The sequence below is a fragment of the Alligator mississippiensis genome, chromosome 4 (assembly GCF_030867095.1).
Source record: "Alligator mississippiensis isolate rAllMis1 chromosome 4, rAllMis1, whole genome shotgun sequence".
NCBI lineage: Eukaryota > Metazoa > Chordata > Crocodylia > Alligatoridae > Alligator > Alligator mississippiensis.
In genome coordinates this window covers 58,263,934-58,288,991 of record NC_081827.1, presented here as the reverse complement: position 1 = coordinate 58,288,991, position 25,058 = coordinate 58,263,934, and the positions used below count along the sequence as shown (strand labels likewise).

Here is a 25,058-nt window from a genome sequence, read left to right as displayed (position 1 = left end):
AGTGGACCTCAGCCCCTCTGAATATGGAGGAAGTCACATGCCCAAAGATACCATTTCCCATGTGAAGGCCAAGAGATTATATTTATATGCTTGAATAAATGTTAAGACTAAATTTCATTATACAGACTAGGCAATTCAATATTTAAGAGTCAGAATTGAGGACACTACTGTCTTCCTAGCTGTACAAACATAATGGCAGTATTTCAAGGAGACTGATTTTTTTTTTTTGGGGTGGGGGTGAGGAGGAAGTGTGTCCAATTTGAAAGTTCTTTAAAGTGCTTAGATTATTCCTCTTTCTCCCCTTCCCCTCAAGATTAGGTGCTCAGCATCTTGGGGGACACTCCTGATTATAAATATGTATACAAAATTGTTGGTCACTTCTTCTGAAAGTCCTAGTTGGTATACTTTTCCCTGTGTTTTCGAAGATTCTGAACTGGGTGACAATTAGGGTGGCCATCATAGAGGACAGTCTGGTTGCTCTCTGTCCTCTGTGGATACAAAACCCGATGCTGTTATGCAAAGCATCAGGTTTTGTATCCATAGAGGACAGAGTAGCAGAAAACCAGACTGTCCTCTATGATGGCCACCCTAGTGACAATTACCCCTACTCCAAGACACTGATACCTCCTATAATTTTCAGTGGGTATCTCATTAGATGGTATCTTTCTCTTCCATATGACAGACTTTAAATAATCTTTCTTCATCATCTGCAGCAAAAATAAACCTTTGGAGACCACTGTAATCATTAATACACTTTGGATATGGGTTTTGACCAGAGCTCAGTCTGATTCTTTGGTTTGTGTGGTACCTTTCATTCCAGAGGTCCTCAAGCTTGTAAAGAACAAGTTCTCCAACTATTTGGTTGGTCTAATAAAAGATATCACATTTATACAAAGAACCTTGTCTGCCAGAGATCCTCAAAGCATTTTACAAGTTGGGTGCTGTCCATGACCATGCTAATATTTTACTACACATGACTGTCGATTTTTGTCACAGTTGACCTAATGGCAACTCGGTTTTCTATTTTTGGGACTTCCTCTGATTTACAAAAAAAAAATGGCAGGAGACTAGGTTTGTGTCCTTTGACATTGCCTCTGTTTGTTAAGCTGTGCAGTGATACTGTGTTGTATTTAGCACCAGAAAAAGAACAGCCCCTAATTAAAAGTGCATAATGAATCAACACGTGGCAATATGGCTAGAATGCTAGGACTAATACAAAAAAAAAGTTCAGGTTTGACTCCTATAGTACAGCACTCCTAACACAATGTCCATTAATGCTAATTTGGACACATTAGTTCAGTACTTGTTTAAAGGCAAACATCCCAGTTAGGAAGGGGAAAACAAAAAAACAGTTCCCTGCAGCATACAGTTTCCCATGGAGTTTTCCCTCTGAACACACTGACTATGGGCAGCTCTGTTTATCTGGTGAGATCTGACCTAATTGCAACCAAGAACGGTAAAGCTGCAGGCTTTAGAAACAGTGTTCATATCTACCTCTTACAATGCAATGGTGCAAGCCATTGTTGAAACTGAAAAGGTGAGCATCAATTAAAAAAATGCCTGTTAACTGCTACTAAAGTTACACACCCCTTACTGAGACTCAAGGTGAAGACAGGAAAGGGGAAAACAGCATTGTGTGCACCCCAAAACTAAGCTTTTTCGTACCTTAATGGCAACAATGGAGGGGGGAAGGGGACGACAAAGGCTGGTGTTTTTTGTTTTGCTTTTCTGAGTTTTTTCTCTGGAGCCAGAAAAAGTTACAGAACTTGTTAGGTGGCTGCTGGAGGTTTATTTTAGGCCCTCTTGAAGAATTAAGTGCTTCTGCATGGGTATTATGATTACTGTATTGCAAGTAAGGTGTGCTGCACCTAAGGGCATTTATACACATACCTTTTTGTCTCGCAGTGCACCAGAGATCTGCTGCTTCAGAGCAATTTCAATTAATCGAGTCTGCTCTGCATGCGAACTGATGTGAACTGCACTGCGCTGCATGCAGTTGTAAAAGCAGCGAAATGCACATCAGTGCACGAAAATTGTGGTGGTGCACTTTTAAACTAAAATGCCTTTTATGTGTATTAGTTCAAAAGCATGCCGCCACCACTTTCTCAGCACTGACATGCATTTTGCCACTTATACAACTGCAAGTGATGTAGCACCAGGCACTTTTCAAAGCGCCTGGCACTGCAACACTTGCATGTGTAAAAATGCCCATTGTGATTGCTGTTTTGTTCTAATTCTAGCTCTGTTTTAGTATCTGGCTTGCTTTCCCTTTCTTGGCCACAGGAAATCAGTAAGGTGGACAGCTAAGTTAGTGGGAGGGATGGAGAAGAAGAGAATACTTTTATTTGGTGGGTACAAAATCAGGTGGCACCTTGGAACTGGGGGTGCTGAACCTCTAGCCTGTAAGCCAGACCTGGCCCACTGAACCGTGGCATCCAGCCTGTGGGGATCCTTACAGGTTGGAAAATTTGGCAGTGGGCAAGCTTCTGCATGACTAGATCTAGCTTCACCCAGGCTATTGCCACTCAATGGAGTCAGGGCTCCTCTCTCCCCACATGTATCTGGATGGGCCCGAGCTACTCCCCATTTTCCTGCCACAGTCCAGCCCTATATGTTCAGATTGGAGCTAGGTCACTCTGCCTCCCTGCCCTCCCTACCTTGTTCATCCAGATCAGTGAAAAAAATATTCACAAGTGTTCACTAAAGAACAAGTGTGGTACAGTTACTGGGTATTGATGTGTGAAGAATAGTGGAGTGAAAATTTAAAATACTTAACAAAATATGAGGTTTTAAAAAGCATAGGAATGGGAGGGGGGGGGGAAAAGGACCTTTGTTTAAAAAACACAAACCGCCCCCCCTGCCCTCCCCCAACCAGAGCATTTTTGGATGTGTTTTGGGATGCAGCGCTGGGCACTTTAATTGGAAAATTGCGCTAATTAAAAGCACCTGCACTTCACATGCATCAGCATACCACACTGGAAAAATGGTGATGGGTTACTCTGAACTAAAGCTTATTGAACATGTTTATTTCAAAGTGTGCTGCTGCCATTTTTTCAGTCTGGGGATGCAGGGGGATGCTGGTACACGTGACACAGAAGGCTGCCAGAGCGTGTCAGTTTCTGTGCTCTAGCAGACTCGTTGAGTCTGCTCTGATGCGCTGGGTTTCTGGAGCATCAAAGCAGGCTCCCTGCATGTCTGTAAGAGCCTTTAGACTTTTACAGCGTTGCAACTGCCAGGTTTACATTGGACCTAAACAAATGTAATAAAGAGGACCCAAAGGGGGTTCATTCAAAGTCCTCAGATCATTTAAAAATAAAAAGGGAATACTAGAAACTGTGTTGTTTGAGATGATAATGTTCAAGGCACAACTAGAGGTGGTAGGAAAAGCATCATTGAAGTGCCCCCCTTTTTACTGGAAAACTAATTTCTGTGAAATAGTGATTTTTTTTTTTATTATTTAGGCTGAAATTTTTGTGTTTAGAATTTTTTATTCATGTAGCTTTAGCTGCTATCTCATTTAGGCTCTACTTTTCTGGGACTTGATATTCAAATCTTCTGTTAAATATAAATATTTCTTCTTTTTTCCCCAGAAGTCAGTCTTACACCCTCAAAATACATTCCTTTTTAAAGCCATTTCTGTGTTTTACAATATTAAGATAAGGATACATCTAAACAACAGAGATGACTGTATGAAAGAATAAAAGCCTGCTCCCTCCTGTTACCCAGGAGACCTGTGACACTAAGCAAGACTATCAATTAGAAAGTCACTAGTATTGTATGCAAAATCAGTTATCTTCACTGACTGTTTTCATTCACCAATGTAAATGGCTTCTGATTGTTAAGGGTAGCATTGTGTGTGTGTGTGTGAGAGAGAGAGAGTGAGGAGTAGATAGAGATTCAGGCTACCTTCTTTTAGTTGTTTATGAAACTTTATAGCCTGTTCCTATGGAACAAACTTTTAAGACGTGGGTTTAAACTGGGCTGCATGCATAGTTGCAAAGGTGGATTTAAAACAACTCTTAAACTGTCATCTCTGATCTTGATATTGTCCAGCTGCTAGGCCAATTTCTGGTATAAAGTTGCATAGCCTGGGGAGTTTGTGGCTCCAAGAGTCTATTCTGACAGCTGGATATCCCTAGAATGTGATGTAACATGGTCATTTCTCTTTCCTTGGGCTGTATCACTTGCACTATCAACTACAGTGAAGTTCTAGGAACCACTGAGGTAGCTTGAGGCTATCCAAGGATTGCCCTAGTTAGATTGGAATACTCAAATACAAGGCAGCTTTGCTGACTATCACAGAGAAGGATCTGACCTCAAAGGTACAGCAAAACAAATTGCTTGGCTGTTTTTTTTGGGGGGGAGGGGAGGTGTTAATAAAAGGAAAGCTGCCTCTCTAAAGTTTCACACATTGAACATTAGGGCTAGGTACAGTAAGTCAAAGAGTCCAAGGTTGAATTGATTCAATCTTCAGGGGTTAGTCTAAGTATAGATTAAACCAATAAGCAAGTGAACAGACATTCACTTTTGATTCCGGAAATACAGCCACATGCCTGCAGTGGCCCAGGTCAGGTTCCGGGAGGTGCTAGAGCATGCTTTTCTGGAGCAGAAAGCTGGGGCCAAAGGTAGCCAGCTCACTCAGTGAGGAGTTTGCAGGGGAAGCACAAACCATCCTGGGATGCTGGGGGACTGCTGAGTTAACTTGAGTATGGACGGGATCTGAGACAGAAGTTCAATAAACCGGTTTAAGCTAAATCAGTGGAGTCTGATACTACATCCGTCCAGGTTTATCTTAAACCGTTTTTGGCCATTTTGAAATTGGCTTATGTGCACTGAACTTCTGTTGTGTTACAAATTTGAACCAGTTTCTGATTACTTACACCAGTTTATGTGTAACTTCTGTCCCTTTCCTACATATGATAAACTACTGCCTTGTACTACATAAAAAATACTAAGTGAAGTGTGCTGGAAAAGCTGTCTCTCTGGAAGACACCTGCATGTTCTTTCTTTTACCATGAAGAAGGTGCTGCACATCAGCTTCCACACGGTTCTTCACAGAACAGGACCTTGATCCAATGACAAAGAGGCTAGGATTATTGGAGATCTCGTTCCACTGCAGCTTTCATCTGCCTTGGCAGCCATTAAGATCATCTTATCTGTGGGTTTGAAGAAAGTTATCATGGAAGACAGTCAGCCAATTAACCCTCTATTGAAGCTCAGGCAATCATCCTTGACTGTGAGGGATTATTGATGAAGATGATGAAGTAAAAATTCAGTTGAACATATTTACAGATACCTTGTGTTTTTCCTTTTTCCTATGATAACACTGAATTTACTATGCCAGTTCAGGGTGACAAATAACTGGAAGTGAGAATACTGATGTTCAGTACCATTCAACCAGAAAAATGACTCTAGAAGGAACTCCATTCTTCTTGACCCAGAACTAGTGATTGGTCTGGGATTGTGAGGCCATGAGTGCACTATGGAAAGCTATTGGGTTAGAGAATATACACATACTTTAACTTGGGTGTATTTGAACTTGACTGAACACTAAGTGCAGCATATTAAGCAGTCGGGAATCTCCTATAACCACTTAGTGTGCTTAAGTCATCTATACCTCATCAGCAGGGACCTGGGTTTTCCGTTTCCCATGGAAAAACAGAGAAATGCAGATTTTCTACTTTTACCAGAGGAAAATGAGGATTTCTTATTTTAACAGAAAAACCTATGGATTTTGCAGTTTTACAAAGAGCTCTCAAATGGCTGACAGATTGAGGGGCATAGGTCTCCCCTTTCCCCCAGGGAGTGCGCGCAGCAGCAGGAAGCTGACCCCACCCAACCTGAGCTGGGGGCAAGGGGCTGTGGACCCGGGTCCCTGGCCCCGTAGCCCTGGCAGTTGGCTCCTCTAGTAGGGCTGGGGAGGGGCAGAGGGCTGTGTGGGGGTGGGGGTAAAGGGCACTGGCAGGGCCAGGGGGCTGTTGGGGGAAGGAGTGAGGGGCACCAGCAGGGCCAGGAGGGCTCAGGGGAAGTGAGGGGCCTTTCATTTTAATCACGGATTTTGCAAATTCTCTGATGTCACCAATTTTTATTTTTATTTTTTTTGTCATGGAAGACCAGGATCTCTGCCCATCCTCTGTTAGGGAGTATTGCTATGAGGAAGATTTCGCACCCAAGTAGTGCTAGCTGAAGAAAATGCTGGGTTTGTGGTTGTAGCTGTGTCTGCTTCATCTAACCTTGCCAGATGAAGAAAATAGCATTTGGCTTGGCTCCACTCATGGCACTTAGCATGCCTGAAGTAGATGTGAGTGAGTCTGGCATGTTTTCATGGCAGCACTTCTATAGCACAGTCCAACCTGGTTCCTTAAATACTTTTGATTCTCCCTATACAAAAAAAAAAAAAAGGTGTTCAGCAGTATTAACAGTGTGTTGATCAATACGTTTGCTCACCCGATGCATTTTTCCCCACAATAGACAAGCTAAAAACGGATGAAAAAGGAGAAAACAGCAGGGTTTGGCTCTAGCATTCTGAAGTACTCTTGTCCAGTAAAAGGTGGACAAATAGAAATTGATTTCACAATATGCCCCAGTTTTAGGGTAATCTATGGCTGTGGAGGGGAGTAGGCATTTCTCATTGTAGAGTTTATAACTTTTTAATTGCTTACAACTTTTAAAATACCTTTTTGAATATTAAAAGACCTTTTACAGACCTTTTTGAATATTATCTAACAATCAGGCAATGTCAGAATTCCTCTTAATAGATACTGTACAGTGCTTAAATATTCCTCAAAGTATATGCATAACACTTCTGATGCTCCTCATTCTAGATCCACTAATGATTTCTCAGACAAACTTTGTGAATTTGATTTATTTCATTCTAGTGTATTGCTTCCATTAATAACTACTACTATATTTGCTTTATATATTATTATAGGATGCAATGGACTCATATGAGGGTTCTCTGTTTTGGAATAGGATACTTGTATATTGGTCAATTACATGTAACTTCTTGTTACAAATACATTTGTTGGGGTTTTTGTTTGTTTTTTGTTTTTCAAACAATAGTCCTTTTATTTTAAATTGTGTGTGTATGTATGTAGTTAATAACTTATTACCCATTTTTAGACATAGCCATCTGCATGATTGTTCTTTTACATTACATAAGCCTTCAGGAACAGGCTTAATTGGGTAATTTAAGGCTACAGTAAATTTCCTCTGGAACATTTTAATTACAAATAAAATCTGAAGTAAAGTATCTAGTGTTGATGGGACAGGTTTGTTCTAAGCTTTTATTGCCATTTTATTCTGGTGTTTAATAAATGCTTCCATATGAGATCCTGGGAGCAGGGACTATTTATTTGCATGTAGCCAGCCACAGAAATAACTAAAAGATAGCCAGTGAGGGTGCATTCACACATGCAGACACATGTGCTTGCAGCAGCTCAAATAGGAGCAGCAGAAATTTGAGCTAGGGATTTTTGCCTTGGTGCATGTGCCAGGACATGCACTTTGGTGTGGGGCAAGTTGTACCACTTGCAGCAAAATTACCCTGCCCAGCTCCTCCCAGATCTGTAGCCAGGGGGAGGTAGAGCCTGGGGCCAGCATTACCTCTGCTGCCTGTGGTGGGTGTGACCCAGCTCACCGCAGACCTGGGCCGCTCAGGCTGTCACCTGTGGGCTGGCGCCACTTGCAGGGACCATGTGTCATGCTGGGCCAGGTTCTGCCTGCATAGAACCAACCAAATGGCATGCGGAATCCGTGAAGGCAGGACCCGGCCCAGCATGACGCATGGTGCCAGCCCATGGGTGATAGCCTGAGCGGCCCGGAGCTGCAGAAAGGCACACGGGTCTGCACGGCACTACACTGAGCTGAGCCGTACCCATGATGGCTGGCATAGGCGGTGCCAGCTCTAAGGTGATTGGGGCTGTGCCGTGCTGCAGGGGGGCTGGCAGCAGTGAGACTTGAGTGCCCTACGGCCGCTGCTGCTGCATGGAGGGAGGGGGGGGGGGGGAAGGGGTTGTGGGCACTGGAGGGGACCCATGCCCCTCAACTACCCCGCCACAGTCCCTACTTACCTTCAACAGCACGCAGGTCCTGGTCACGCTGGATCCTTGCTGCGCTTCTGCTTGCTGCAGCACGCTAAGGGTGCGAGCCCCATGTACTGTGGCAGCAGAAGCACATGAAGATGCTCTGGCCAGAAACGAGAGCATCTCTCCAGAGGACCGGCTTCCTGGTTACCTCAGAGCATGGTCCAGGACCATGCCCTGCCCTACTCTTCTTTTTTTCTTTTCCCCCAGGGCTTTAATTTTTTTGGTTACCTGGATATCCAGTTATCAAATGTTGAGCCTGCCTGCAAATATGCACCACGGGGAACATTTTCTTTCACAGTGTGCCTCCTGCAGCATCTCAAACTGGTTTGAGATACTGCGAGAGGCACGTGCACACTCATCTGGATGCGCCCTGAGTTTTAAAATTGATCTCTGTGTGTTCTTACTACCAGGAGCTGTAAAAAATGCCTGAAAGGTGGCATGATTGAGTAGCTTGTATAGCTTAGCTATATTTTTATTTATTTATTTTTGTTTTAGGTATCAGGACTGTCATGTTCCGTCTTCCTTGTTGATTGAACACTTAGATTTTCTTAAAACATGCATATTTCATGGATCAATGAATTTACTGCTAGGTCACTGCTTGTAGAAAAGGGAATTAAGATGATGTGGTGGGTGTTTACTTAAAATCAGTTGTGCCAAGTGATATGTGAGTGTTAAATGTCTGACTTGTAGTTCTTAGGACCTGCACGTATTTGTATTTGCAAGTTATTTTGGACACGCAATTGTAGATAAGCCCCAGATTTTTTTCATGAAAAATGGCTGTGCACCCACACAAGTGTCGGTGTTCATTATCTGAAGGCTTATTCTTAGGTCCTTATTTTGGAAGTGGATTAACTCAGTATTCATTATGAACTTGCTGCAGAAAGATAGATGTGGATGCATCTCCATTTGAACAACTATGCTTCTGGCAGTCCTCCCTTTACTATCATGCACTTGTTGCTGCACAAGGACAATCTACTTGTCCTCAGCTCTGGAATTATCTTTGGTGAAAGTTCTCTCTCTAAAAAACAACATATCTAGCTGCATGATCCTTTGTGGTTCTGGCTCATGGCATGTTCATATATATGCATGCATTAGGGGTGCCAAACCATATGACCTGCAGACTGGATTTGGCCTGTGGAACTCCTATGATCTGGTCTATGGGTCTTGGCCTAACTTGTGCGCTGCATGTGGTTCACAGAGCTGGTCTGGCACGTGGGATGGACCTGGCATTGTGGGCACTGCAGGTGGCCTAGGGGGTGGGTGCTCTGTCAGACTGGCTCCACTTTCTGGCTCCAGTACACATGGATGGCCTGATTTGGAGCAGCTCCACTCCAAAGAGCACATCCACTGTCTGGGGCACACCCCCCCCCCCCCCCCCCAACTGGCTCCCTAAGGCCGGTGTGATCAGTTCACAGGCTGCTCCAGTGAACCTCATCTGGCCTGCAGGCTCAGATGGGTTTGACGCCTCTGTTCTACCTGGTATGCATGCCAGACTACTTTTCCCCAAAGAACCCCCACCTTACCAGGGTGCCAAAATGGACAAAAGGGTGTCAAATCAAATGAAGGAGATGGGCACTCCAGGTTGCAGCAGAGAGAGAGCTCCTATTATAAAATGACAAGGCCTCTAGCAGAAGTCACAAGATTTGTGCCTACTGCATAGTGGGACCAGATTTTGGGAACAAAACTGACATTGAATGCTGGCATATTCTGGCTGCATAAAAAATGCCCAAAGCAAGAAGAGTTTTTTTTCACATATTAGAGAAATCTCAAGGCTGGCAGTCAGGCTGGATTTTTCAGATCTCCAGCAGTAAGGGATGGAGAGGATACGTTTTCATACATGTACTGTGTACTATAGTACATGTGTATAAGAGGGTTTAAATAGCTCTGTACTGAGTGCTAGAAAATGTTGCTGTGTTGTGCAGATGAGTTAGAAGTCTTTTTCTACCTGTTCAGCTTCCATCCCCTATACCTTGGGATAATATCTATGATAAGAGCTCAAGCCCCAAAGCTTCAGTGTCTCTGAAATAACATTGACAAACTATACCAATGACCTACCTTCCTTGTGGACTATCTGCAGACGCTTCCTCACCCTGACAAAGGGTATTTGTACCCGAAAGCTTGCAAAGAAGAATTTTTCCAACTATATATAAAGAACCATATCTGCCTATTGTACTACTTAATGCTCTTTTTCATTTGACCATAATTTCTGCTGTATTTGAGATGGTGGAACTACAGTGGTTAAATTCCTGCTGTATTGCATAGCAGGCATTGAAGTGGTAAATTTTAAAACAGAAAATTAATAGAAAAATACTTTTACAGTTCTAATGCCTGAGCGTTTGGCTACCTTTTTAGACTTTTAGGAGTAGATTGTCCAAATTAGGCTATAGAGACCTTTCAAAGTGCAAAGGGCTTATAAAGTGTTCATGGTTTAATTTTAATGACAGCCTTCATCATTGTTAAACCTTTGGATTTAGAACTAATGCTGCTATATTCTACTTATGTTGCATTGCACTTCACGCTGATTTACAGGTCTTAAGAAAGAATGTACAACTAAGTTATTCTCTCTTGGTACATAGTTATAAGGTGTGCAGCTTTCTGAGGGCAGCTTGAATAGGTGCTAGTTCCCTTCCACTCCTGCACTGTGTGGGGGAGCAGTATGGCATGTCTTCACAAGGCAGCAGGCAAACTGGGAACTAGAACTTGTGCCACCTTTTGGTCAGATGTTCTGTTACAGAATGTTATCCTTAAAAGCCTTAAGAGGTGCACAAGCAATTGCTAATGCACCTATCGTTGCTTTTCTTAACCCCTAGTTCTGCCAGCAATGGTCTTGGCTAACAAGGAAGCAAAGTGAAAAGTGTTTTGCCCACCTCCATGCTCTACCCAGATTGGGAACAGCTCATTTTGGAAAGGCATTCCAGAATAGAGAGACCCCAGTCCAGGATTTGGATAATAACTCCTGGGTTACAGACAGATGTTCAAAAAGCCAGAGCTTGAACTGATTCAATCTTTGCAGGTTAGTCTAACCTGCATAGATTGAACCAATTTGCAATGAACAGACATTCACTTTTGACTCTGGAAATGTAGGCACATGCCTGCAGTGACTCAGGCCAGAAACCAAGGGCCACTAGAGTGAGCTCTTGGCTGAAGGGAAACTAAACTGAGAGAAGGGTGTGGCCAGGCCCAGGCAGGCCTGACTATGATTGGGGAGGGGTTTAAACCCCTACCCTCACCTTCCAGTCTGCCTGGAGGGGGAAGGGGGAAGCAGCCCCTATTCAGGGGCCCCCAGTCCCCCAACCCTGCTCACTCACTGGCTGGTGAGAGGAGCGGGGATGGGGCCAGGCCCTAGTAGCCTGAGGGGAAGCGGGGATTTAATCCCGCCATTGCAGGGCGGGGTGGCATGGGCACTGATAGGCTCCACTTGTGCCCCTGGGGCCATGCACCCAGGGCCTCAGCGACAAGACACGAGTAACCTGAAGGGAAGGGAGAGGTATTTAATCCCTCCATTGCAGACGGCAGTGGCAGGGGCACTGACATGGTTCCCTGGGCCAAGTCCCTCCAAAGAGCCACCAGCCAGCTGCAGGGAGGGGGTGGGGAGTGGGGATGTGACCTGGCTGCAGGGGTGGGGGGAGCCGAGGCTAGCTACAGAACCTGATTCACCACTGCTTCCCACTGCGGCAGTGTGGCCCAGGCTGGGGCAGCTCCAGGGGGTGGGGGCAATGCCTGCCACCTCCCATCTCCAGCCGCATGCAGAGGCTGTGGCTTGCAGGTGGAATGCAGCTGCAGCATGGCTCCCTGTCCCATCTTCTCTTGGCAGTGGTGGTGGCAGAGCAAACTTTTATCGCAGCAGTCAGAGGTGAAGCACCTGTCACCTGACGCCTGCTCGCAGTGGCGCCAGATGCTCAGGGTGGGCTGCTGTCACTTGTGCCTGCCGCGATAGTTTGCTCTGCCACTAGGAGAGGGAGGGGCAGGCTGCTGCAGCCTCCATAACTAGCCTTGGCTCCCCGCCCCTGCCGCATCCAGGTCACGTTCCCCTTCCCCATGGCCAACTAGCTGCTCCTTGGAGGGATTCTGTCCCGGCCGCCATGTTAGTTGCCTTGTCACTGTTGCCTACAATGGGACAATTAAACACCACCCCCCTTCCCCTCTGGGTACTGGTGTATGGACTCCACAGCCCTAGGTACATAGCCCTGGGTGCACAAGTGAAGCCTATTGGTGCCTGTGCCACCCCCCTTGCAATGGTGGGGATTGAACCCCCGCTTCCCCTCATGGGAAGTCTGATCCCATCTCTGTTCCTGACACTGGAGCAGTGAGGGGAGTGGGGGGCTGGGGATGCCTGGCAAGAGCTGCTGCCCCCTTGCCAGGCAGATCCAGCAGCATTCCAGAGCAGGGTTTCTCACCCCCACCCCTTTCTCAGCCAGCTGGAGCACTGGCTAGGGAGGAGAAGGGTGGGGCCAACCCCGCTTGGCTGGAACAGACAGACCAGCCTAGGGCTGCAGAGCATGCTGGGATGCTGGAGGACTCTGATTTTAACTTAAACCAGAAATAGGCCTAGGACACAAGTTCCATAAACTGGTTTGACATCAATCGGTTACCTCTGATCTTACCTTCAATCAGGTTTATCTCAAACTCGTTTTGGCCATTTTGAAACTAGTTTATGTGCACTGAATTTATATTCTGTTACAGGTTTAAACCAGCTTCTGACTACTCTAAACTGGTTTATGTGTAACTTTTGTCCATAGCCCAGGTGGAATTTCTGTCCCCAGTGATGAGGTGGACGCAGATTCAAAGGGGAGGTAGCTTAAGCCAGTGTAATAAACAAGGTAGTGAGGATGCATTGTATTGGGAATTATTGTTTCAGGTTAAAGCAAAAAAAAAAAAAAATCTGAAATCACTTCCAAATGTAGACAAGCCCATAACTACATAGATAGTTTCACTGACTTCAATCTAAAGTCTGTCTTCCTTCCTCTTCTTCCCCATGCCCTCCTGAACAACACTGCATGCGTAGGTGGCCTAAACTGACACACTGTCATGAGCAGCTTTCCTCTCGCCTACTAATCCTGAAGTAATCAGTTAGCCTGGCACTAGCACTTTCCCAGCACAGCTAATACTAATTCCTGACAGTTGTACTGGCCTCTTCCCATTGACCCCATTAGAGACCCTTTAAAGGATAACAGCCTGTTCAGTAGATTGCACTAGTATTTAAATGCAGGGAGCTGCAATTGCTATTTAAAGGCTTGACTGAGGTCAGCAGTTCTGTTTAAGGTCAGTTGACTGAAGTCAAATCTAGGGAAGACTCAGATCCAACTGGTAAGAAGGAGGTATTTAAAGTTCTTGGCAACTCTGCAGTATTGTTCGCTGAGCACTGCCCTTCAGATTCTTTCCTTTCCTTCTGCGTTTACTTGGATCAGTTGCTACTTCTAGATTAGTTTATGGGTGTAAAAATGGTCTTCTGAAACTTCCTCCCAGAAGTAGAATGCTTGTGAACCTCCATGGATTCAAAGCAAAATGCAGAATCCACTTCACCTTAGCTTTCCCTCAGTAACACCCTCAACTACCCCATCCCATAAGTGCACTTAATTTTGAAACATGCTGTGATAAGCAATTGATGGGCAGCATATAGGATCCTACATGGATGATGGCATAGTAATCCAATGTAAAGAGACTAACGAAGAGGCAGGGACTGCTTTGGCTCAGTAATATGAACTATCCAATACTCCCTCATAATGATCTAAGATGCTCCCTTATTGTCTTGTTTACTACATTAAGTATTTTTTTATTATAGTATAGTACATAGCATTATTTCATAAAGATTCAGTGAGATGTCTAGAAGTAGCTCTAAGAAGAAATGCGGGGTAAATTGCATAGTGCAAAATCTTAGGTTGGATAAAATTCCTGACTTTTTTATTTTTTCCCTAGATAAATAATTGCTTATTCTACAGTCAAAATGCAATATTTAGTGTGGAGAGAGAGCATCCTGATAAGAACTGATAAGATCTTATCTAAAGCTTTTTTTTTTTTAGTTTGACAAGTTGACACTATCAAGTTTCAGTTTATGGCTTGTGGGAGTTGCAATAGATTAGCTCTTCTACATGAGTTTAAATCAGGCATGCATTTTATCCCACTCACCTAGTCATATGGAGGGTCAGCAGTGTTTGAAGTTCTCTAGATTAGATGTGGTGATTGCCCTGTGCAAATTTCTTTCAAACTTTGATTTCTAGCATTTACACTTTACAGAGGTTCTAGAGCAATGAGTATTTGTTAATGTTTACTGTTGAAGTGACTAAGACTGAAATACATCTTGTAGCACAAAGCCAGCTCTTCTCACCTCCAACTCTGCCCCCTAGAGCTTACTAAAAAATGATTAGATCTTTTAGGATCATATTTATCTAACATCCATTTAGAAATCACATTGCTAACTCCTTGCTTTAAAAAGTCCTAAATGTTAATACAGGGCATAGTGGGGGGCAGATTTATGTGACTGCTGAGAGCAATAAAATTCTCTTTGGCAGAGTCTTGGACTTCCCATGAATGACAGAGTGTCATGCTTGATGGCAAAAATACGGCTAATGTGACTGAGGAACAAGTATGGTATGGGGTACGTGGTTTATAAGAAGTCTCACTTTCTCTATCTGCAGAGTGCACATTTAATGTGTGATTACAGATGCACAGAGATTACTTGTATATCAAGATTATTTTCTCATTTCTGTTAATCCAATTTATTAGTTTTGAGGCCTAAAGACCATGAAGACAGGGTAGATTTGCACCTTGTAGACTAACTAAACTGGATGTATAATATATGCTTTTGTGAGCCCGAGCTCACTAACAGCATCTAATAAAGCAATCTAAAGCTTATCCTTTAGACTAAATCAGAACTGTATAAGGTGCAAATCTACCCTGCCTCTAGCCTAACTTCAGACTAGTATGGTTAACTACCTCTCTGTGCTCAAGACTATGGCTAGACTCTTCAGATGTACACAAGGATTAGTGGATGCACATTTTTTTAATTGTATATAAATCTCAGTTAAGGATGTGATTTATTTTTAACTAAATTTACTAGTACACATTACTGGTAGACACAGTTATATCTGGTAGAATTGTCTTACGTTGGTGCTTTTAACCCAAAATAATCTAGTCTGTTCCACTCCTTGTATAGAAACTACTGTGCTTAAGCACCTTATTAAATTTAGTCTGTAAAGATCCATATCTACCCTGCCCTTTTCCTGACTTCAGACCTTCATGGCTAACTAGCTCTATCTTTATAGTAGCCATAGATGACAGATTACTGGATCCAAACACTAGTAAGACAGCTGCAGAGTCCTGTGGTAAAGGACTAGAGTGCTTCAGCTAAGTGGAGAGCTTAGTTTACAAGGATGAAACCCTGCTTTAGTGGGAGAAGGAAATAACTGAATCGGAGATGGGCAGCTTGTGAATTGCCTACTCTTAAGGGGAGTTTTGTTGCTTGTGTAACTCTAATAAACCAGACTCTCAAATAGAGGTGAGGGTATGGGGAGTATTACTTGAACAGTGTGTCTGTGCACATATGCATCAGGGGCCAAGAAGGGAACAGTGAAGCTGAGTGGAGGTTGGGGTATGTTGTCTATGAAATAAGAGACAAATCTATGTGTCAGGCCGTGGGACAAATTGGACACAGAATGAACAGCTGTCTCTACTGGCATAAGCAGACAGTGTTCAATGCTTTAAATCTTTCTGAAGTGCTGTAAAAATGTAACCAGACAGAGGTCCCTTAGTACACACTTCACATACAAATTTAGCAGGAAAAAAGTGAATGGCCACATGCTCACATTGTGAGCAAATATTTTTGTTCTGGATCCACCACTTGTGTGTCTGGTCAGGTATTTTTAAGCAGAACTTTGATTGCACAAATGATTCTAGCCATCCTAGGATCATTTGATTTGAAACAGACATGGGTTATAGACTGACATATATGTGTCTTTTATAGGCCCATGTCTCTTTCAGATCAAATGATCCTAGGATGGCTGGGAGTTTCAAGTCAATCTATGCTCACATTGCCCAATATTTGAAACATAATCCATATTGTAAGCATTATTTTATTGGCTTATTAGCTTTCACTTTAGTCATCAAATGGTAATTCTGGGCCCTTGCTTACACCAGTTAAAATACATCTGAGTTGGTCTGTTAGTTCCTGATCAAAAGGATTTATCTGAAATTGGGCTAAAAGGTAGATGGTCAGAAAAAGGATAGTTTTTTTCTGGGGTAGTTTCAGGCTTTGTCCACTTGACATGCCAAGTGCCATAGACTGGTTGTCCTACTTCTTTCTTATCCAAGTTTTGAACAGCACTAAGATCATAAATATTCATATATGCACCTTCCTTAGTGGACATACAAGTTTTTTCCTCCCTTGAGCAGGAACAATTTGTGCTGTGTGGAGTTTCTGAAAGAGCAGCTGTCTAAAATCACAAGGGTGTCCCATCAACTGTTGCACTCTGGGTCATTTTTGAAAGCATTGCTAGTTCAAGTAATAGACTTATCTTAAATGATGGCTGCTGTTCTGGAGTCCAAAGTGGCAGTGCTATACAAGGGAAGGTGGGTTTATACTATATCATAGTCCTGTGAAAACCCCCTTTTCACCCATATCCCTATTTGATTTAAGGAATATAAGATGCGTATGTGAATAACGGTAATGTGATGTGTGTTGTTTAAAGCTGAACTTTAGTGGGTGAGACCACAGATAAGTTTTAGAATGCAAAGCAGTATGGGTTACTCTCTTAAAAACAAATAACTTGTATAGCTCAAACTGTTGTTTTGAAGTGCAGGCATGTAGTTTGAAACAGTTTCTCTGACTTTGACTCATAGTACCTGATCTCTGCATCAAGAAAGTGTTGGAAATTGATGGCATGGAAAGAACAGCAAATTCAAAGCATTTACAGAGTCTCTATCTTTGAAGTGCCCATTTAATTGTGCCATTGTTATGCCAGCTGAAGGCAACACTTTTCTTTGCAAGTGAAAGGATTGGCAGCTAGCTGATAAGCACTGGTACCCTGGTGTGAAATTGACCCTTTGAACTGTGAAGAATCACTCCAGATAAGCAAATAATGGAATTTTTATCATGTCTCACATTTTATTGTACCATTTTAGAGTGGTCTGCTCCATATAAAGCACAACCTTTTTTGGCTCAAAGATAACTTTTATCTAAATACCTGTAAGTGTGAACATTATTTCAAAACTTGAAAGAAATAACCATCATTCCTTAGGAACAGGCAGAAAGGATGTGTTGGCAATGTAATTTGAATAACAGGGCTATTTGAGCCATTAATACCTGTGAAGTGCTGGAGACTCAACTCCCCAGGAAATAAATAGGAGACAATGTTTAGTCCTTGTAAGATGAGGTCCTTGGTTTTGCAAGAGACAACAGTGAAGAGCTGTGCTTGTCCAACAGCTTTGCGTATGCTTGATACTGAAGATATTTTTATATTACTACAGATCTCTCCAAATCTAGGCATATTTGTTTAATACAATAAAAATACAACTGGAGATGCAACAGAAAAATTCTACATTGTGATGGAACCGGGGCTCTTAAAAAAACAGCCAAATCTTAGCCCTTAACGTTGTAAAGAAAAGTTTTTGAAAATGCAACCTGCGAACAGTCTAAATTCAAATACTACAAGACCAAGAAAGAAGAATCCAAAATGAATTCTAAAAAAAGTTTGAGATAGTTTTGAGCACTGATGGTTGCCTGTGCTGCGTTACAGGAGAGTTTGAATTGGCTTCTTTGTGATTTTTTTTGGATAAGGCCCTTATTGTTTCATCAGCAGCGAGTTGTTTTTGCCAAACAGCAATATGATAAATTACACACACACACAAACAGAGGACCTAAGCCTCAAACTTCATAATATAATAGTAGAAGATTATACCTGTATTAAAGAGTGTTGACCCAAGCCGATTCTCCCATTGAAACAAAATTCACAGACTCCATCTGTAGTTTACTAGGGCAAATGGAGAGTGGCATGTGCGTTTTTGTTTTTAAAACTCATTAGGTTCAAGCTAACGTTTCACCTGCTTTTCACTAAGCACTATCTGAAGGAGAACTCAATTTTTAAATTATTTTACAGAAAGTAGTTTTTCATATTGGTAACTTGGAGTATAGTTTAGTCCACACTGATGTGCGAAATCCAATGTGATATACTAATGCATTTGTATGAAGGAAACTGACATATGGCAGTTGAATTTCTTAATCCTGAGAAGAGCATGATTTTGGGGGGACACACAAGTTGTAATTGTATCCTTATCATGCACTTATCCTATTTTTTTTACTGCTAATGAGAAAAATTAAGGCAAACACAAATGAAAAAGGCAGTGAACCTATACTATTTTACACTTCATAAATAATGTTGAAAAACTTTTGCTGTTATCTCCAGCTAAAGTAACAAATATCAGGTACATAAAATGAATACTAATCCACATTTAACTCCAGGGAGGCTTGACACACTCTCTTTTTTTTTTTTAATCTCTCTCAATTTTGTTCTGCCTTTGGTGTTATAGTGGCATTTCCTTTTTTATTTTTTCTTTGTAAATTCATAGTACAAAAAGATTTTATTTTGCTGCTGAATGAAACTTGTATTATTTTTTTATCAAACGACGTGAAATGGAGGAAAGGATTTTATTTAACAGAAGAGTTTCCTTAATGGAAAATATCATGTGCAAACCACTCTAAGATCTACAATAACTACTTTCTGTGCTCAGACTGAACTATATAAACATAGTTTTGAAATATTATATACTAGAGCAGGGTTACTCAACCTCCAGCTTTTGGGCTGAATGTGGTCCATGGAGCCATCACATCTGGGCTATGGGGTCTTTCCATGGGTCCATACATTTGGCAGCAGGGGAGAGGTTGCCAATAATAGGGCCACCACTCCCCCTGCCAAATCCCCAAACTCCATTCTCTGTGTGGCCAGTTGGAGCAAAGCCTTTCCCCACAGGGCTGGGCCATACCCCCCTCCCCCTTTCTGGATTGGGGTCAGGTCATGACCCTTTCTCTCCTGTTGGGGCCTGGCCATACCCCACTTCCCCCACAGGGCTGGACTGTGCCCCCTTCCCTCTCACTGTGGCTGGGCCATGCCTCCTTTCCTCTCCATGGGCCAAGCTAAGCTCCTTTCCCCTGATTAGGTTGCATTAGGGCCGACCTGCATCATGCCCCCCCTCCCCTGTCCCCATCCCCCTCCCTGTCTCTCTGGGCTAGATGGTGCTCACCTGGGTGCCAGATTGGAATCACTGGCTGGATCCGGTCCTCAGACAGCTCAGGTACTGCCTTTTTTTGCTGTGCAAAAAGTTTGGGCACTACTACTGCACTAGAGATGAATCTGTGTGAATATGAATGATGAGGAAAAAGTGTAGCTATGTTCTATTAACTATAATAGAAACTTTTTTTAAAAAATTGTAAGGAATATGCCCGTATATTCTAGGAGGTATTTTAATGGTTTCTTGAATTTGTTTCGTCAAATGAATAGTTTAAAAAATTTCTTGTATATGTGCAATCTTTGATGCACACTCTCACTCCGTTTTCATTTTCTTTTAATACTTGTTTAAGTCTGATAGAACACTTCCTAGCCTAAAAGTGATTCGAACAGGACTTCCTTTCCTTAGGGCCTGTTGCTAGAGTAAATGAATGGACAAGGGAAACTATAAGCATATGAGAGGTGGCCAGCATCCTTCTGTCTTGTGGCATCTTGGGTGATGGACCACCCAAACAAAACTGATGATTGTTCTGTTTGCCATTTGTGAAATTTCCCCCTGTGCCCTAAATGCTAGTGAAGACTAGTTTTGCTGCCTGAATCTATAATGACTGTAGCCAAATCCAGCCACCGTAAGGGATGCAATAACTTGAGAAATAGCCGTTGGTATCTTGGTAACTTGAGAAATAGCCATTACGGAGCACTTATACCCTCAGCAAATGATACCTAGTTTCTAACTTCCTTGGCAAGGTCATCAGAAAAGATACTGATTTCCAATAGCACTTTTGTCAATAATATGGCACCATCACAATCAAGCTTTCAGACAGGAACATCATAGAAGTGAATATAGTGATGCTGGTGAACAATATTTTTAGTCTAGGCTCATAAAAGCATATCTTTTTAGTTAGTAATTAGTGTCAACATTGAGGTATATCTACACTGCAGTGGCAGGGAGCACAGCTTCACTGTCAAGGCAACAAGTCCTTTTGCCCCTGCTCCATGTCTGTCAATTTCAGAAATGAGGATGCCCAAAGGGCACCCCCTAGTCACCACTGTTGAGCATGCTGGTAGCAAAGGTCTTGAGCACTGTGAAAGGGGTCCTAAAAGGACCCCCCCCTAGACATCTTCATCACCTCACTGCGGGGGTTGGCACATGGAGTGACCTCAAGCAGGTGGGTCTTATTGCCACAGTGTTTGCATACCTTTTTTTAAAGTCTTGAGTGTCTAATACTTTGACATTCCAAGAGTTTGGGTGACTTAGCAATTGATTGAAATTACTGACTTCTGTTGAATGGATCTCAGAAAATCAGGATGGCCATCTTTTTGCATACAAGATCTCAAGATTATGGTGCAATAGTAAGCAGTCTCCTGCCATCTTACATTACTGAAAATCCCTAGTAGGCAGTCTCCTGCCATCTTACATTAATGAAAATCCCTAGTGTGCCTCCTCTTCAAGGAATGCCGATCTACTTCTAAGTTGGACAACTGCAGCTCTCTATGTTGAGCATAAGGGATGCAACTGAAGCAGCATACAGAATTCATAAGTAACGAAAGTTAATTTTGAAACTGTTATTTAGTGCTCCAAACTTCATTTGTTCCTAGTTTTTGCTTCAGGACCAAAATTCAAAGTGACTGTGGCCTAAAGGTGCCTATACACATGCAGAGAGGCTGCTCTGACATGCTGTAATTACAACACGTCAGAGCAGACTTGATTAATAGAGTCTGCTGGAGCATGGTAATTACTGCGATTCAGTAGACTTCAGCATCTCATGTATCAGCATCCCCATGTTGAAAAATGGAGGTGGGGCACTTTAACTAAAACTCATTTGATGTGCTTTAGTTAAAGCACCCCCGCTGCCATTTTTCAGTGCAGGGACACTGATGCATGTGACGCTCCAGGAGCTTTAATTAGAGCAGCTCTTGGAGCCACTCTAAAGCACCCCCACTCCTGGAGCACGTCTGTAAATGCCCATAGTTTCTTAGCCATGTTCTAAACCCTATCTCTCAGACTTTGCCATAGAAAATGAAGTGAGGCCTGAAAAAATGCCAGTGTTTCTTGTAATCATCAGGAGACACAGAGAACACTGTTTTTTGGATTTTGTCTTTGTTTTTTACATCTTTGTACCTTTATTTAGACTTAAATACCTGAATGATATATCCTAGGAGTACTTAAATATGGATAAGTGAGGGAATTGAACAGTGGGTCTAGAACATTTTAATTGCCTTGTGATCACATTATATCGCAATGACTAAAACGGGCACAGCACAGTAAGAGATGTAAATCTATTATCTTGTTGTATTGTTTTCCTGTTAATGTGCCATCATGCTGTCACTAACTTGCTAAAATACTTGTAAATTAGGGTCCAGTTCTATTATTTGACTAGAAGTATAGCTGACAGCAGAATTTGAACTCTTTGGGTTTTCTTAAACACCTGCAAAATAACCGAAGTGAAACTATAATTAAATGTCTGGAATCAAGGCTAAAAAATGTAATGTAATGTAATGTGTGTGTATTGTATTGCTCTGTTGAATAAAATACAATATTAAACTTGTAAATATACTGTAGGTTTTCTTAATTTATATATGCAAGCTGAGCTGTCTCTAATCAAGCTCCAAACATGGGGGTAAAAAATCTGTTTATAAAACAGTATCATTCTATGTATTAAGGGACTGAGAATAAAAATTGTAACTTTTGAATACTATGTTTGTGTTGTTACCACTTTTTAATATGAGGCATGTAAAAGTTCTCCCTCTGGAGTCTGAGAAGCTCAGTGTAAATTCTTCTCCTTTGCCACAGTTTTGAGAAACTCTTGTTTCTGTTTAGTTATATCATAAGTTTAGTATAATGCAGTGCTATGCTGTGGTGCTGAAGCCAAAAATGAATGCTCCACACTTCTGTAACCTTGGGTCTTAGAAACAATACAAGTGCATTTGCTCTACTGTTAATTTTGGGAGCTGAGCTAGCTTACTTGGTGTTATCTTAGATATTTTTGCACAACACTGCTGTGTTGTGCAGACCTACTTTAGGCATCAGAGCCCGGAGAAAAATTCTATACTCCTTAGATCAGAGCTTTCCAAACTTTTCATGTTGGTGACGCACTTTTTAGACATGCATCATTTCGCGACACAGTAATTCAGTTCTGGGGGAGGGGCCAAGGGAAGCAGACGCAAGTAAGGGAGCTCCGCGGTGCCCTTCCGCAAAATTTTCTGCATTTTGCGCGACACACCTACACACTGCTGCTGACACACTAATGTGTCGCGGCACACAGTTTGGAAAGCTCTGCCTTAGATGCATTCAGATGAGAGTGCATGTGCCTAGGGACATATAGCAGCAACACGTAGTTGTGCTGCTGCTTCTTGTCCCCGGGGAATGTTCTTGCATGCATGCTTTGCATGGCGAGTTCAGCCATGGCGTAGGGGAGGCTGGGGCCAGTACCTGTGCTAGCCCCAGCAGACTTACCTGGAGTCTTGGGGGTTTCTGGGGCTCCAGCTGTGTTGATCTGGCACTTAGAGCATGGCCGGCACCCAGAGCATGGCTCTGGTTTTGAGTGAGGCACGCTGCTGCCACAAGCACTGTTCCATTTTTTTTTTTAAGGTGCAGTTTGTTTTGAAACATATTTCCTGATGTCAAAAAAAACCAAACCAGCTGTGCTGCACATTAGCAGTGCAGCAAACACCTGTATGTGTAGCACATGAGATTTGTGGTGCCACAGACTGGTCTGGGGTGCCACAAACCACATGTGCACACTTATCTGGACACACCCATTGGGTCTTAAAATGACTGGTATATTTTAAATTTATATGGTGCTCTGTGAAGTTTTAGATTATGATGCTTTTCAGAAAATATTTTTGTGGATTCCATAGTAATCCTGCAATGTGATAAGTAATAAAAGATCAATCAAAGTAAAACTAATACATGAGGCATGAATTGGAATACATTGGCACTGTAACCATTCATAGGACCGGAATATCCCAGTCTCAACACTTCTATTTGATGGCACAGAAAACTGTAGGAGGCTCTGTCCAAGATTGGGTTCTAAACGGCTCCTCACTGTTTGTCAGTAGAGTAGAGACCATGTGCTTCATTATCTCCGTGCTGTACAGAAGTAAAAGAAAGCTGTCTAAATGATAGAATCTGCTTTGGATTCTCATTTGATATTTTATGTCATAGTGTGACACATGATATGCCCTGCAGTGTTGTGTGCTATGATGCTAATCAACATTCAATAGCAAAAGAAGAGAGCAGCTGTTTTGCAGTCAGCATGTCTAAACATGCCTGAACCCAGCAGGACATCACCTAATTCACGTTACAGAATAAAGAACTGGACTTATAACACTCGTATGTAAATAGAGCTAATGTTCATGCAAAGTAGTTGTAGTCTTTTTGGAGACTGCGCATAATTCATAATTTTGGTATACAAAAAAAAAAAGGGTAAGAGCAAATTAACTTACCCAAAACACTGGACGCGATGAGACTGCTAATGCCACAGATAGTATTATGGCTTCTGTAAACTTTTATGCAAACTTGCATCTTTAAGTGCTTATGTTTGTACAAAGAACAAGTAATGCTTGCCACAAGATTTGCTGACAGAAACATGGCATTTGATGGAGAAAGAGGCTTGACCTTATCTGCAGCCTCAACATTGTAAAATTTAAGGTTACAAAGTCAGTAGATCTTCCCTTCTCTCCCAACTCGTGCCAAGACAAGACTTTCCTTTTTAGTATAACAAACAGCAGTCACCTACCCACTTCTTTTAAGCCACATGGTTATCAATTTTCCATCTCCTGTCAAAGATATAAATGCATGGAACTTTATTAGTTGCCAAAAACTTGGTTCCTTGTGCTTGTTAACACTCTCTCCTGAGAACTGCCTCCCTGCCTAAAGGAAGGCTTTGCGCTGCATTTCCTACCTATGCACAACATGGGAGTTGCATCTTGGATTTATGCCCTTTCCATCCTAGACAGAACTACTTCCCTTCTGTCTGGTAAGGAAACTCTATCAGGAAGCTCAAAGTTGTCCAGCTTTTTCTTCTATAGTAAAGAAGCATGTACTTCCACTAATATTGCCTACTCTGCCTTCCAGACTTTAGAAACTCTCACCAAAAAGTATATGCAATCAGTAGGCATGTCTATTCTGCACTTTAATGTGTATTAAAATAGGCTAATACACATTAAAGTGTCACTAAAAAAAATTGCTATTTAGGTAATGTGCATTAAGATAGGCTAATGCACATTTTCTTAGTACCTTACAATGGAGGTACTCTATTTAATGTGCATTAACTAAATTACGTTAATGCATATGTAAATGTGGCCAGTTTGTAATGGCCCTGGGCAGCTGGATAATAACATGATCATGACCGGTTTCAAAGACCTTTGTTAGAATGAACAAGCTGGGCATGTGCCCAAGATACCTTGAACTTCTCTCATGATTTGATGAGGTCTGTTATTCCTACCGGGAACACTTTCTGTTTTCATGGCTGATGTCTCTTGAAATACTTGGTTCTGCAATTAGGGATCATCTCAAACAAACTAGCAACTGTCCACCTGATGCCATTCCAAAAACCTATGCTTTAAAAATTTAGTATCTGTGTATGTCATGTACAACAGGTGCCGGTCCCTGAACCCGAATCCAATAGCTTTATAGCCAATGCTGATTGCAGCTAGTTTCACAACTTGGTGTGAGGTTTAGTCAAGCAATCATTCCAGCTTTTTAACTAAGGTGTTTTAGGGTGAGGAGCTAGTGAAAAGTTTGAGTGTC

The 25,058-nt window shown here is 42.4% G+C and overlaps 1 protein-coding gene across 1 annotated transcript in view; it reads left to right on the top strand.

Annotated features, from left to right (window-relative positions):
- The window catches only part of PRICKLE1 (prickle planar cell polarity protein 1), a 97,347-nt gene that overhangs the window by 33,052 nt on the left and 39,237 nt on the right, over positions 1-25,058 (top strand). The window lies entirely within an intron of this gene.